This window comes from Panthera tigris, chromosome B2 (genome assembly GCF_018350195.1).
Source record: "Panthera tigris isolate Pti1 chromosome B2, P.tigris_Pti1_mat1.1, whole genome shotgun sequence".
Classification (NCBI taxonomy): Eukaryota; Metazoa; Chordata; class Mammalia; order Carnivora; family Felidae; genus Panthera; species Panthera tigris.
In genome coordinates this window covers 3076969-3092500 of record NC_056664.1, presented here as the reverse complement: position 1 = coordinate 3092500, position 15532 = coordinate 3076969, and the positions used below count along the sequence as shown (strand labels likewise).

Genomic DNA, 15532 nt, shown 5'->3' with positions numbered 1-15532 from the left:
ACTTTGTTTCCCGAATCAACCATAAGGCCCAGGTAAGTGTCCTTGGTCCCCGGATGTGCAGGAGAAGGTAGGAAGAGAGGGCTGGGACCAGAGAACTCTCCCCTGGAGTCTCTAAGTTGTAAGGTGGAGATACTGAACCCGGTGAGTGCTGGCCAGAGACTGTGCTGTTAGGTTTGGGAGTTTTTCTCTAACTGATCCGATTTTCACTTTTTTTATTTTTAAATCCCACTTCTTTCCCAAACTTGCAAATGTGATACTATGACACACTCAATGGATAAAGTGTATCAGACCTCGATGTGCAAGAGAAACTCTAAGTTCAACTTCTTTGTGTATCATGTTATCTGTAAATTTCATGGTAATACCGTAGTAAGAGTAATTCCACAGGCACTCACGTTCCAAAGATAAGACGATTGACTACCCCGGTCATTTACTTAGTTTACGTCCCAGACCAGTGTCACCACAGATCTCCATTAGTAATTTTGCTCTAAAGTCATCCTGTGACGAATCCTGGCCCCGAAAGCTCTTGTAAGTCTCCTTCCCTAACTCCCCTCTTTGAGACACTGAGACTCTTCCAGTCTGAGACTCTCACTTGCTGAGTAAGTTTAATACACCCAGTTTGCCAGAATCAGCAGGCTTTTTCCCTGATGGTTTTTGGAGGGGGCTCCACGTGGATTTTGTTCTTACTCTCAAACTAGAAATATCCACTTCTTGTGGTTTAACCAACTTTTCCCACTCTTGGGCCCTGGAATTTTCAGGTTGAGAAGGTCTAATGGGCGCAGAGCTCTTTATAAACCGATCATTCATATGAAGCCACAATAACAATCAGTTACTATCACTCAAAAACAGGTAAAACCTCGTTGCTGTTGAATGATCCACCCTACACTTGGGCTAACAAAACGCTTAACACACAGTGGGTAACGACTCATACTCCCGGCCAACCACTCAGATTTATCTATGGAGGCAAAAATCTGAATAAGAGAGTCAGGCAGTAACATTCATTTCCAAGTGTAGACAACAGCAGTGAAAGCAAGCTGAGCTGCCCCCACACCTGCACCGACGTCTGGCTCCCTGGGTATAGACACAAACCCAGACAGAGTTCAAACTCAGTCCTGCCACTTACCAGCTGCGTGACCTTGGCCAAATTATTTTACTTCTATGGGTGTCCGTTTCCAGATTTTTAAACTGAGGATATGAATACTATTCACTTCACATGAATGTCGTAAGGATCTTACGTGCTAACATACACAAAGCGCTTGGAGATTTGTATGTAATGGGCGCTTGATAAATACCAGCTGATATTAACGTCATTCCTACGTGTGAACTACACCAGGATTGAGTTGCTGGCCACTAACCCTGCAATATTTGTGAAAAGTGACTTCACAACTGCATTTAAGAAAGCCCTTGCTCTAGTTAGCATTTGACTGTGCAGTGTTGGGCGACTCAATCTTCAGGTTTCCTTATCTGTAAAATGGGACTTATATTACCTACATGATAGGGCTATGGGATTAAATGAGCTAATGCAAGTAATCCCAAATTCAGTGCTTGGGACATAGTAAGGATTCAAACATTGGTAGCTGTTAGAGTAAATACTGCTTTATAAAGCCTGAGTTCCCTAGAGCAGAGGTAGCAAGGAAAACACCTCGTCTCCAGAAGATGGGGGTCCGACTTTGCTGCCCAGGGATCCCGAGTTGGCTCTGAGCCATAACCGTGGAAAAAGAAACGGCCTTCCTCAAGTCAAGACGTCTACACCCTCACAGGTTTACTCACCCATTTGCGACTGTTTGGCATCGGAGGAAGAGGTTATGAGACCCAGAGAAATGGGTAGCAGGGTAGGCAGGGCGAGCCCGGAAGGGGACCCGGACGCCAAGGGCAAAACCGTAGCCGGCAGGATTCGAACCTGCGCGGGGAGACCCCAATGGATTTCAAGTCCATCGCCTTAACCACTCGGCCACGACTACCTGCTGACGGCCGCCTCCTGCCAGCGATTTTGAAGGCGGGCCACCTCGCAGCGTCAGGCCGTCCTGCGCCTGCCTGGACGCGCCGCGACGCCGAGATGCGACGCGGGGAGGGAGGCTCGCTGTGCGGGAGTCGGGTCTGCGTCCACGCGAGGCCTCTCAGTCTGGGGTGCGGGGGTCACCCGGCAGCAAAGGGAATCGGGCGGCGCGGGTGGGATTCAGGGAAGACTGTCCGTGCCCGGAGTCCGCTCCCTCGTCACCGCCGGCCGCGCGTCCGCGGGGTCTCTGCGGAGCGGGCGGTGGTCCCGGCGGCCTCGGATGTGCAGGTGCCAGTGGCCTTGGGAGCGCGCTGGGAGGACTTCGAGTTTCTGGCGTCTGCTGTCGGCGCCCGCCACTAAAACCTCAATACCTCGATGGCCTTCACCTGCTTTGCGCTTTCCTGCTTTCCAAGAACAGGTTGAAACCCGACGGGAGCGCGGGTGCGGTGGGAGGGGCGGGAGGAAGCAGGTGCAGAAGACCACCCGGGAGGGGGGTCCCTGCGCCTCGCCTGCCCCGGGAGGGAGGCCCCTTGGGTGGGGAGACGCAGGTCGGACGGGGAGGACCCTGTGCACCTCCCCTAACACACGGGCGGTGAGAGCGCGGCCGCGTCTGGCTCGAGTGATAGGATTGTCCCCGCGCGCAGAGACTGCCTTCCGCGGCACCCCGTGGAACCGGGTTCTTCTCTCAGTGCAGAATTTAGGGACCACAGGGGTGAGAACTGGGGATTGAAGTGCTTTGTCAAAGCTCCCTCACAGCACAGTCACCAGACCTGCTGATCCGGTCGGGAGAATTCCCTGCGCGCCCGAGACCCTCAGGCTGCCGCGTCTGTTCTCACTCAGGGCGGGCGGAGGGACAGGTGCTCCCGCAGTGGGTCCAAGGCTGGCGCCCAGGAAGATCCGCTGAAATCCTGTCCCCCCTCCCACCTGTGAATGTGACTATTTGAAAAGAGTCTTTGCTGATGCCATCAAGTTATTAAATGGGGTCATTGTGGATTAGGTGGGGCCCTAAATCCAATGATAGTGTCCTTATAAGGAGCAGGAGATTTGGAGGCACACGGGGACACAGCCCACGTAAGGGGGAGGCAGAGGTTGGAACAAAGCGGCTGCAAACGTAGGAGGCCAGCGGAGCCGTGAAAGAGGTTCTCCTCGGTCCCTCTAGAAACACCAACCTTGGAGACACCGTGCATTCGGGTCTCTGGACTCCGGAGCTGTGAGAAGATACATTTCTGTCGCTTTAAGCCACTCACTTCCTGGTAATTTGTTAGGGCAGTCCAGGGCCACCAAGCCAGCTCCCTTCCCGGGTTGCTTGGAACAAGATCCTTGTTCGGGACTCGCTCCCACAATCCACCGCGGAAGCCCACACAAATGGCTAACCTCCTTCCACCGCAAACTTATTTTGGAGCAAACTCTCCTAGGGAAAGAACCCAAACTAAAAGAAAGTATTTATGTGCAAAGACACCTGTGATGCTGTTAGTTATAATTAAAACATTTCCAAAAATGGGAGGGGGTGATGGTATGGCTTAGGCGTTTGAGGGTTGTGAGTTATTTCTTTCCTTGTGTTTTTCATGATTTGAAGCACACATCGTGACTCACATTTTTTTAAAATGAAGAAGCAGAAATCGTGACTTTATTGCTGGAGCCAGAAAGATGTATTCTCCAGGTACAAGGCTTCAGTATCACTCAGTAGCCAAACGTTGGCTCGAGGGGTCGTTGTCCAGAGGGACTACTTGTCCACCATGGCCGTGAAGCCCGGTTTTTTCCTGGGAAGGAAGGAAGCACAGAGAGATTAAGTGTCCTGCCCCAGGTCGCAGAGCTAGCAGGAAAAAGCAACTGAGTGGCTGCAGCTAGGAAATGTGAGTTCACTGAGAGGATTTAGTGCAGAAAAGTGCCATGTTCATTTTGGGGTTTGTTGGGTTTTTTTAATAGACGTTGTCAATCCAGTTGGCTTTTAAAACTCAATATTGGGCAAATAATCATAACAATTGATAATAATAGTAATAATAATAATTTGAGAAATAATTTGGGAGATTGAAGTCCTAAAGTAGCCACGAAGGTGAGGCTGGTGGCCGCAGAGACTGCCACGCTGATGTGCAGATTCTGAGAATTAGTCCTCAACGAACGAACGTCTAGGTTTGTTTTGAGGAGGGCGTTTGTCTCCTCGGGCCACGCCAGAATCAGCGCCGCACAGAAACCGCCAAAATGCTCTGGAACAGATGAGCTCCGTGTGCAAAGCGTTTGCAAAGCAAGGTCTTCTGCTCTTGGCCTTGCTTATTTAGGAAAAGATGTTTATTATTAATTAAACTAGACCAGTTGTTCAACAATGCAGCCGGAGGGGGGCACGCGTCCAGGAGGGCTGGGGCAGCTTTGTAAGGTGCCCTGCTCCAGGGCCCTCCACCTCATTGCCCCCGTCGCCCCATGGATTTCACGCAGAGTAGAAAGTGATCCCTGTGGGCCTGGAGCCAGAGTCATCCTAGCGGTCGTCATGGGGATGAAACTCGAACTTGGCGCGGTGAAAAGGATGAGAGACCTCCCGTGTGAGGGTGCAGGCAGGAAACCGGCCCTGAACCAGCTGCTCAGAAGATACAGGAGACCACTAGGACCCCCCCCCCCATGCCACAATTTTTTCTCATCTACGCGTAATCACAATGAAACAACTTGGAAAATACTGCCACTTGGGGACTGGAAGGGCGTTTGTGTGTGTGTGTGTGAGTGTGTGTGTGTGTGTGTGTGTGCGTGTGTGTGTAACTCTCTGTCTCTCCGTGAACGTGCACGTACAGAGGTGGATGAAAGCTACGTGCACACAGCAGTGATTCCTCACGCGGAGAACATGCTGGGACCCCACACAGGTCTGGAAATAGATGCAGGCCCCTCCCGCCCCATCCCAGTCAACAGATTACGGAATATGTTTTGGGTTGAAATGATCATCCTACTCTGTAGTTTTCTGTCCCTTCTGATATATCCCACCTCGTTTATTACCCTGTCCTTTTATGTTCCCCCTTTTATATCTTGTCTGCTTTGGTGTTGACTGAACAGTTGTATGTTATTCTATTATTTCCTCTCTACCAACATGGAAGTTGCATGTTCTTTTAATTTTTCTTTTAATGGTGAGCCTAGAGATCACCACATATAGTCCTGACCCAACAGTTCTTATGTTACCATCTTTCCAGACCATGCCAAGGACTTAATGTTAGAAAAATTTAATTCTAGTCATCCCTCTCTTGATTTAAATGCCATTGTTTGCGTGCACTTAATTTTTTTAATGTTTATTTATTTTGAGGGGGAGAGAGACAGAGCCCGAGCCAAGAAGGGGCAGAGAGAGAGGGAGACACAGAATCTGAAGCAAGTTCCCCACGAACAGTGAGATCATGACCTGAGCCGAAGTCCAAGTCCGTCCGGCGTTTAACCAACTGAGCCACCCAGGGGCCCCTGTTTGTGTGCATTTAAATTCTACATTCATTTTCTCCTCTAGAAGACATTCGTATTGTTTTATTCAGTCAATATTCGCTTTAATTTGACGATAATGTTCCATTTTTATTTGTATTTTCTGCAACTTCCTCTGAGATCCTTTCTACTTTATGTCTTAATCTTCAGGAAGCAGCTGGAATATGGTTTATGAGATGGCTATGACTGGGGGGAACAGTGCCTCTGTGAGTAGACAGGAAAAAGCCCAAGGAAACTAGGTTTATTTTGTTTTTAATTTTAAAAAATGTTTATTTGTGAGAGAGAGAGTGTGAGAGGAGGAAGGGCAGAGAGAGAAACAAAATCTGAAGTAGGCTCCACACTGTCAGCACAAAGTCTGATGCAGGGATCGAACCCATGAATCCATGAACTGTGAGATCGTGGCCTCAACCAAAGTCAGATGCTCGACCCATTGTGCCACCCAGGCTCAGGCCTAGAAACTGGGTTTAAGTGACACAGGATTTGGGAAACTCACTGTCAGTCAAGAGAAAAAGCTGTCGGGCACCTGCCTTCCATTTACATGCCAATTTCTTTACAGATTCCTGGAGAAGGTCAGAATGTAAGGGGTCTTCTCAGAGAGGACGCAGCAGAGGTGCGATTGCCCCACGACAAAGGTGAGCCCGTCCCCCCTCCCGCCCCCATTCCATCTGACCTACTTATGTGTGAGTCACGCGTCCCCAGACTGCATTCTCGGGAATCTGCACCCCAACAGCCCCCTGAGAACCAGTCCAACTAGTATTTGGGCTTCAGTCACGGATACAACTTTGACCTCATTCGCAAGACAAAGATTAATGAAAATTTTAGTCACAATTAAAAGGTGGTTCCCCTTCAGCAGTGTGATGCTTCATTTCTACTTAGAGAATTTGTTTTTATTCAGTTACAGATCAGGTTAGGTGACATAAGAGAATCTCCAGATGCAGAACATTCATAGCCTGGGGTCCATGAACAACTGGAATAGTTTTCAAAATGATATGTGTATGTATCTAGGGGCACCTTTGTGGGAAAGAGGCTTCCCAGATTTTATTTGATATGATCTGGAAGCAAGAGGCAAAAGAAATATACCAGGAATCTTTGCTCTAATGAGTTCTTTATCTTGGGAAAGAAGACAAGAATTTTTCAGCAGCGTTTTGTTGGGGGAGAAGATATAAGATGCCTGTGAATGAGCACCGACATTTTAACCCAATTCCCAGGGACTGGTACCAGCCCCCATACCTTCTCTGATGTGGGACTGACCTCCAGTCTTGCAGGAACTTGGCGATTACTTACTCTCAGGAAAGAGGGTTCGCTCCGTCCTCAGCCCTTCAGCTTGACAGTCTGGGATCGCGTCTGTCCCCTACCGTCCCCCCTTTTGGGCGGGGGGGAGTATCTCCTCCGAGACAGCAGGGAATCTTGCTGCTGAGAAAGGGGAAAGGGGGAGCCTCGGCCCCCAGCCGGGGGAGCCGCTGCACCTGCGTCTGCGCCGCCGGGCGGGGGCGGCCGGGCCCGGATTGGGGGTGGGGGGCGAGCTGCAGAAAGGGCAGAGGGCGACAAAAAGCAGGACCTGTCTCATCTGTCCCTAGAAACCGATTTGCTTCGGAATTTTGCGCCGAGAGCCCGGTGCGCGCGAGGAAAGGCCTGCGTCAGGAGGCAGGCTGATACCTGCCCAGGGCGCAAATGTCAGCTTTTCCGAGGAACCTGAGCCACAAATGGGGATGCATCCTGTCGGGAAGGAGAGCTGTCAGCGACAGCGGCTGTGGGGTTCCATGGTGTAATGGTTAGCACTCTGGACTCTGAATCCAGCGATCCGAGTTCAAATCTCGGTGGAACCTAAGCATTTTCATCCTTTTTTTTTTTTTTTTAAAGTTTTCTTTTTTAGGAATGATCGTCAGGGAGTCCCCGGTTCACATGAAACCCAGAGTGTGATCTAGAAGGGGAAGATGACACGAACTCTGTGTGGACCCCGCTGCCTCCCTGCCGTCTTGTTCGGAGTGCAGAAGCATCCTCCCTCTTTCTCCCCATTTTCCTCTCCCACCTAACAGATACTCTGTGACGCTCATAACTTTGAGTTGAGTTGAACTTTTCCTGATTGGTTGCTCTGTAAAATGCCCTGAGCTCACTTGGTGTGGGAGCAAAAGGATGCGACAGAATTGAGGGAGAAAAGAGATCCTCTTGAGCACAATACTTTTCTGCCCAGAGAGAATGAGGCTTCATAATGTCCAGTAGGTACGATGACCAGACTTCAGAGGTGTTTCATTTTCCACGGAGAAATGAAGATTTGTGAAAATCGACTCACACTTTAAAGAATTTCTTGAACTGTCTCAGATATTTGAACGCCACTGGATGATGCCCGTGTGAACCTGAAGCACTGTGGACAGAGCAAATACTCAGATACATTTTCTGAGTATCTCCGCGGTGTTCCTTTGGTCGTTTCCATGACATTGATCCACCGCACAGAATTGCTGTCGGTGACGAATATGTTCCAGAGAAATCACGGGGCTTTCAGACTGCATCCTAGGACATCTCTGCGATCGTTTTATTTTCATAAAACTGAACGTTCTGACTGCAAGCTGGTTGTTTTTCTGGTGAATGTCTGCATATGCCACAAGTTCAGGCAAGACAAGGAAGTTCCTGAGATCCTCAAGAAGTAATCCCAAAGTGCTTTCCTTACTTTTATTTCATCTATTGCTTTTCTAAAAACTGTGTATATACTTTTTCACTTAATGTTTGCTAGTGAGTATAAGCTTTTCATATGCCCTTTTCAAAAGTTTATTTATTGTGAGAGCTAGAGAGAGTGCGAGCAGGGGACAGGCAGACAGACGATCCCAGGCAGGCTCTGCACTGGCAGCACAGAGCCCGATGTGAGGCCGGATCCCATGAACCGTGAGATCATGACCCGAGCCAAAATCAAAAGTCAGAAACTTAACTGACTGAGCCACGCGGGCGTCCCTAAAAATTGCATATTTTAATTTCAAGATACAGAGTATCAGGCTATAAATGGTCTTATGGGTCTTACCCTTTGACTTAATAACATATTGCTAAAATTAATTGTTATTTTTGTTGCAAGTAGCTGCCATTCATTCACTCATTCGTTCACTACTCCTTTCACGCATAGTACTCTACTGTGTCGATATACCGCAGTTCATTCATCCATCTTTTTGTTAATGGGAAACTCACATAATTATACATAATATGGATTTGGTTTTGACTTAGGTCAGCTCTGGGGTCATGGGAAATTGAAACTGTTTTAGGGCAGAGAAAATCCACGATTTGATAACCACGCATTTAGCTGGAATTGATAACTTTCAGCTGTCATGCCCTCCCTCCAAAGGCTTGGGCACAGTAATAATCACTCGCCCTTCTATATTATACTACCCCGTTCTCCTAATTACTCATAATGCCTTAATTCCTAGAGTTCACTGCCAGCAGAACTATGTCTCCAGGTACAGTAAGTAGGCTATTACTGGCGCTAACAGCTTAAATATCTACCTAAACTTACTGTTTCCGGGAAGCAGTTCTGCATAAGACTTTTGCCATCTGTTTCTTTCTTCTGAAAGAAGAGATCTTGCTTTCAGACATCTGACTGGCAAAGCTGAGGGCCCAGGCCTGTCTTCTAGCTGCACGGGAGGCTGGGGACTGAGTTATAGCTGCTGTCTTGAGCATGCGCAGTTCATAGCTAGGTGTTTCTTCCTAACCTATGAAGTCTCCGCCATATTAGTGCACTATGTTCAGCAATATGATTATCACCTACTATTCCTTTTTTGTAACTTGCCCAACTTTTCTTCTCCCGGTAGTTTTCTCATCTGTCATGATTCATTAGCAGAATATATTCTAAAGAAGGTTATTAAGCACAGCAAATAGAATTATATCATTAAGAAGTAAATTATGAAAAAGATCGCTTTTAATAAATAATAACCATAAAAAGAAATAAAATCAGAGAGGGGAAATTGATTCATTGATACTAAAAGCTCAAATATATAGTTTTAACAGTAGAGACAACAAAAGTGATGAACAAATTAATGAACAAGAAATTAGAACTAATGACCGACTGGTATACAAAAATTATAAAGAACAAGAACATTCAGAAACACACGAGAATATCTAAATAAGCAGTGAATGCATAAGACAATATCATTAGTAGTTACTACCTTTTCAGGTGTAGTAACAAAATGAAACTAAAATTATAGACAGCAATGATATAAGAAATGGGACATTGTGGTCAGGGTCAAATTAGAGTAGAGTTATTTATTATGAGAAAAGATTAAAGACAAAGTTCATTGAAGTCATAATTCAGGCAAATGATAAATGACTATAAAATCAGTGTTTGTCTGAGTCCCTTGCCGAAGCCACACAATAACCATTTGTAACAAGGGATATTAAATGCTAGGATTGAAAGAAGAAAGAAAGAAAGAAAGAAAGAAAGAAAGAAAGAGAAATATTATTGAAAAAATCAATATTACCATTATATTTTGTTTTTTAAATGTTTATTTATTTTTTTGAGAGGGAGAGAGACAGAGCATGAGTAGGAGAGGGGCAGAAAGAGAGGGAGACACAGAATCCGGGGCTCAAACCCACGAACCACGAGCTCATGACCTGAGCTGAAACTTAACCGACTGAACCACCCAGGCGCCCCATAGCATTATTATTTAATGTAGTGTATGACACGTGAGTATACTGGTGTATTATAATTGTGCTGTAATTAAAAATTTAATAGTCAAGAATTGGAATATTGATATTATTGTGTTTCACCGTCATTTGCTAAATTTTTCTTCATTGTGCTGCACAGTTGGGCCCCCCAAAACTGCCCTCTTATAACTTAGATGGACCCCATTTGTTTCTAACCCTTACTCCTTTTCTTCATAGACTTTATTATATCTGAATAAATGAAGATTTATCCTAATTTTAGAGCTTTTCTTCCTCATGAAAGTGGAATATGGCAAAGTAAACATTCTACTTTTAAATTATCGTGAACGGATGGAAAGAATTCTCAAACAGCTTTTTCTTTAAAGACTCAAAGCCAAAATAGAATGTCATTTTTTACAGTTATTTTTAAATATTCTAGAAATGAAGAATTAAGATACAATCACATCTTTATTACTCTTCATTTTATTCTAAAGCAAATATTTATAAACAGTTTTGGGGAATAAAAGTATGAGATGTTCTGTTTTAATGTTTATTTATCTATTTATTTTGAGAGAGAGAGTGAGCATGAGTGGGGGAGAGGGGCAGAGGGGGAGACAGAGAGAGAGAGAGAGAGAGAGAGAGAGAGAGAATCTTAAGCAGGCCCCAGGCCCAGAACAAAGCACAAAGTGGGGTTCAGTCTCACGACTGTGAGATCATGACCTGAGCCCAAATCAAGAGTCAGATGCTTAACTGACTGAGCCACCCAGGCACCTCATGAGATGTTCTTCTCACTGCTAGCTGTCTAGCTAAAGCACTCTCAATATTTATATTATCTTTTTTATATCAATTCAGTTTTTATTAATTCTTAATATTGCATAAATAAAATTAGCCATTTTCAGAAATTATTAATTATTGAAGCATTTTAACCCCAGAGATAGTGAAAATCCATTCATATTTCAACTAATTGATGGTATTTAAAATTTTTTTTTAAGTTTATTTATTTTTGAGACAGGGAGAGACAGAGCATGAACGGGGGAGAGTCAGAGAGAGAGGGAGACACAGAATCCAAAACAGACTCCGGGCTCTGAGCTGTCAGCACAGAGCCCCACGCGGGGCTCGAACTCACTAACCGCGAGATCATGACCTGAGCCGAAGTCGACCGCTTAACCGACTGAGCCACCCAGGCGCCCCAGATTGATGGTATTTTAATAGATAAAGCACATAAAGAGATTTTCATGCCATGCTTAATAGCTGGAATTATTATTCTTGTCTCAAAATAACTTTTCGGATAGTAACAGTAAACCTGTTACTGTAAACACTAGTAGTCTTACACTGATTAGACATGATGGTAAATAATACAATCTCATGATTGTTCATTAAACTGAGGTTTAAGGATGCCAAAAATGCTGTGGAAATAAGCATCTGGCTACTTAGCTTAATAAAGGCAACAGATAGAGCAAAATCAATCAGCAAAGTGTTGAATCTATGGCTAAAATCAAGTTGTGTTACATCTGATGCTGATTACATTCAGATTTGCTAAGTATGAGTGTTGAGACTTTAAGGGAAACCCTAATCATAATAGAAGTGGTACATTTAAGTTATATATTTTACTTTGAGATCATTGGAAATTCAAAGGCACTTCCAAGAAATAATCCAGAGAGACCTCCTGTGCCCTTTCCCCAGTTTCCCCCAAGGTGGACATCTTGCAAATTATCCTCCAAGGTAAAAACAAGGATGTTGACATAAATATAGTGAACATAAAACATGGCCATCGTCACCTCCCTTTCCCGGTTTACCTTCTACTTTCCTCCCTCCGCCCTCATTCCCCCACCCCTCGCAACCACTGATTGATTCTCATTTCTACGTGTTCCCATTAAAGAATATAAGAGTCTTTCGGCGACTGAAGCCGGGAAGATTCTAGCCGGGGCTGAGGATATAGGACCACCTTGTCCTCCTCCCCTTCGACCTTTCCCCAAAGCCCCTCTATAAAATGGTTTGATCCCCCCCCAAACACAAACAAAAGAATGCTATATAAATGGAATCATAGAGTATATAACCCTTTAAGGTGAACTTTTTCACTCGCTGTAATTCTATTAAAGTGAGATTTCTGTTTGCAATCCTTTTAATGAGCAGTGATGTTGAGCATGTGCTTCTCAGCCATTTATATGTCATTTTTGGAGAAGTTCATTCAAGTACTTTGTCTAATTTTAAAACTGGGTTGAGTAGTGGGAATTCTGTATATAATCTAGATATGAAACCCGATCTTATCAAACGTACAATTTATGAATATTTTCTCCCAATCTGCTGGTTGTCTTTTCCCTCTCTTGATAGTTCCCCCGATGCACGAAGCTAAAATCAAGGTGCCAGTGGGTCTGCATTTCTTTCTGGAGGCTCCAGGGAAGAGTCTGTTACCTCACTCGACTGGGTCAGAATTCGGTTCCCTGTGGTCGTAAGACCAATGTTGCTTGCTGCCAATAAGCTTAAAACGGTTTCCATCGTTTCGAGGCCACCACATTCCTTGGTTTGCAGCCCTCCTTCCTCCATCTTGAAAGTCAGCAGCGATGGACGGAGTCCTCATCTCCCATATCTCTGGCCTACTGTTTTGCCTCCCTCTTCCACTTTTAAGCACTTTAGTGATGAGACTGGGCCTTCTCAGATAATTCGGGATAATCTCTCCATCTCCATCCCATTCGCAAGAGCCATTTTGCCACGTAAGGCAACATATTTGCAAGTGTTGGGGGTTAGAACATGGACATTTGGAGACACCATTATTATGCCCATCACAGCAGCTACGGAGTGTCTTTTTTTCATTCAGTTTAAGATCTTTCTGGTTCTTGGCGTGACAAGTGAGGTCCAATTGGTTCGAGACATTTTGGGTATTATGCTATGAGACTTTGGATCTTATGGAAACCTTCTGCGTTAGCTGGCTCCCTCTAACATCTAAGACTGCTCTGACAGGGGAAGGGGGAAACGTTCTGGTTACGGCCAGGGAGCGATAGCATTTCAGGTTCCCCATTCAGCCTCTGTTGCTACCCAAGGTGTAGGCTCCTTATTGCTGTGCAAGAGAGGGAGTCCTGGGTCCCCATGAGGCTTCCTCTAGTGCTTCCCTGAATCGGAGGGGCGGGGGAGCCTCATCCTTGCCCCCCGTGTGACCTCCACTAACACTGAGCAATGATGAACGTCTTGTCTCTCCACTAGGCCTCTTCCTATCTTACCCCGGTGGGGAGGGTGAGAGGCCAGGTGGGGTTGGTAGTGCGGGTCCCCCAAGGGGTCTCTAGGGACAGGGCCTGGGAAAGGCCTTTTTAAAGCCTGGAGCAGTGAAAGTCCCAGCCTCGTACTCTGCTCTCTCTGAGATACTTTGTGGCGGGGGCAGGGGGCAGGGGTGGAGGGGAACGCCCTGCTACAGTCTGGCGGGATGGATTCGGGGCCCCCCCTCTGTCTTTGCTGCTTGTGGGTGGGGTGAGGCTGCAGTTTGCTTTCGTTTCCATCTTCCTGCAACTGAAAACCTCTCCAATGGAATGTTGAACTTCACTAAACACACAACATGGACTTAAAAGCATAAATCCTAAGACTCAACATACAATTTTTAAAATATAAAGCTTTTAGAAAAAGGCAAGCTTAGGTCCAGGAACTTGTCAAAATATCATGACTTCCTACTGGGAAAGCACTCTCAGCCTCCCATCCACCCTTGCTTATTTAGATTATATAGATTGGGGTGTTTTTTTTAGTTTTTTTTGTTTGTTTTTTTATTTTTTTTATTTTATTTTTTTTTTGAGAGAGAGAGAACAGAGGAGGAGCAGAGAGAGGTGGGGACAGAGAATCCCAAGCAGGCTCCGCATTGTCAATGCAGAGCAGGACAGAGGGCTTGAACTCACAAACCCTGAGATCATGGCCTGAGCAAAATCAAGAGCCAGATGCTGAACCAACTGAGCCCCCCAGGCGTCCCTAGATCATATAGATTATGCAGCACACATACCAACTGGCTGTCTGACCCTTCAGGACCCTGCGGTCTATGAACTGTCTCCACAGCCCTGTTGGTGAAGCCGACCCTCCAGCCCAGCTGGTCGTCATGGTAACTGCCTGCTTCCACCAGGGTCCTGTCACTCCCGTTGCCATTAACAAGCCCAGCTCTGTGACCACCTGTCCTTCAGTGAGCCCTGAATTTCCCAGTAATTCTAGTCCCTTCTCACCGGCACATTTCTGATGGCCTCGGTGAACAGTGTGGTCATCTGGGTGAGACCTGGGGTCAGGCGGGAGCTCTTGGGGCGTTGGTTACCACCTACCTCCATCTGGCTCACCATGGTGTGTGGATTGGCGAAAACTCATAAAGCCCTGCCCTGGAGAGCTGTGCATATTTCTGTGTCTGTTTCACTTCCATAAAGACAAACGTCAGTTTGCCTTGATGGAGAGCTCTGTTTAGCCAAAGGAATAAATTCCAGCAGTTTTTCTGAGCACATTGCAACATAGTAGACAAAGACATTCTCATTTTGAAGCACGAGAGACTGAAACAGAGATTTTAAGTAACTCCCCCAAAACTACACAGGGAGTAAGGGACGAAAGTGATGTCTGAACCTGCCCATGAACCCGAGGGTGGGGGTGGGGGGCTCCCGCGGCAGAGTCTGGGCGCAAAATCCTTAAGCTTTGAACAGGATTCTTTCATAAAGTAAATCCGAGGCTGAAAGTGGTAAGGAACCTGGGGAAGAAGTCCTACCTGGCTCCCGAAGAGACAACTGGAGCTTCTTCTCCTTCAAGTCACAATTCCGAACAGCGCGGTTTTTGGTTTTGTTTTAAAGTAAGTTTGACTCCTTGGAAACGGGCCGCGAAACACAGCGGGTGTATGTCCGGTCGGTAACCAGCGTGCACCTTCTGCCTCGAAGCAGCCGCGGGATCTTCTGCCATGTGCAGAACCCAACACTCGTCTTGAAAATGGTTGGTCACTTGGAGTTGTCCAGCCTGTCGCTGTCCTCACGGAGCCGCGGCCGATGCTACAGCCCGTGCGGGTTTGCTGCGCGTCTCCCGGGTCCCCTCGGCAGCTGGCCGCGCAGGGTGCTGGGCTCCCGGGGGGTGTCCTGCCCCAGCCCCTTCCGGCAGGCCGCCCGAGGCAGGGGTCCTCCCGAGCTCACGACAAGGACGCGTGACCCCGCCCATTCGCCCCGCTGATGTCCAACGGGAAGAGACGGGGAACAGCAGATGCGCTTCCTGGTGGAAGATGCGAGCCCCTGACACCTGTCCCTGACGCCTGCCCCTGGCGCCTGCCCCTGACCCCTGCTCCTGACGCCTGGGCCTGACAGCTGCCTCTGACGCCTGTCCCTGCCTCCTGCCCTTGACGCCTGTCCCTGATCCCTGCTCCTGCCCCCTGTCCCTGACGCCTGTCCCTGACGCCTGCCCCTGACGCCTGCCCCTGAACCCTGCCCCTGGCGCCTGCCCCTGACACCTGCGGGCCTCACGGCTACTTATGCTAATGAGGTCCGTAGCTCCCAT

The 15532-nt window shown here is 47.1% G+C and overlaps 2 non-coding genes across 2 annotated transcripts; one reads left to right on the top strand and one right to left on the bottom strand.

The window, feature by feature from the left end:
• Positions 1-1876: 1876 nt before the first annotated feature.
• On the bottom strand, positions 1877-1958 carry TRNAS-UGA. The gene has a single exon. It is a non-coding gene; the product is annotated as a tRNA-Ser (tRNA).
• A 5230-nt stretch (positions 1959-7188) lies between these two features.
• On the top strand, positions 7189-7260 carry TRNAQ-CUG. The gene has a single exon. It is a non-coding gene; the product is annotated as a tRNA-Gln (tRNA).
• The last annotated feature ends 8272 nt before the right edge of the window (positions 7261-15532 follow it).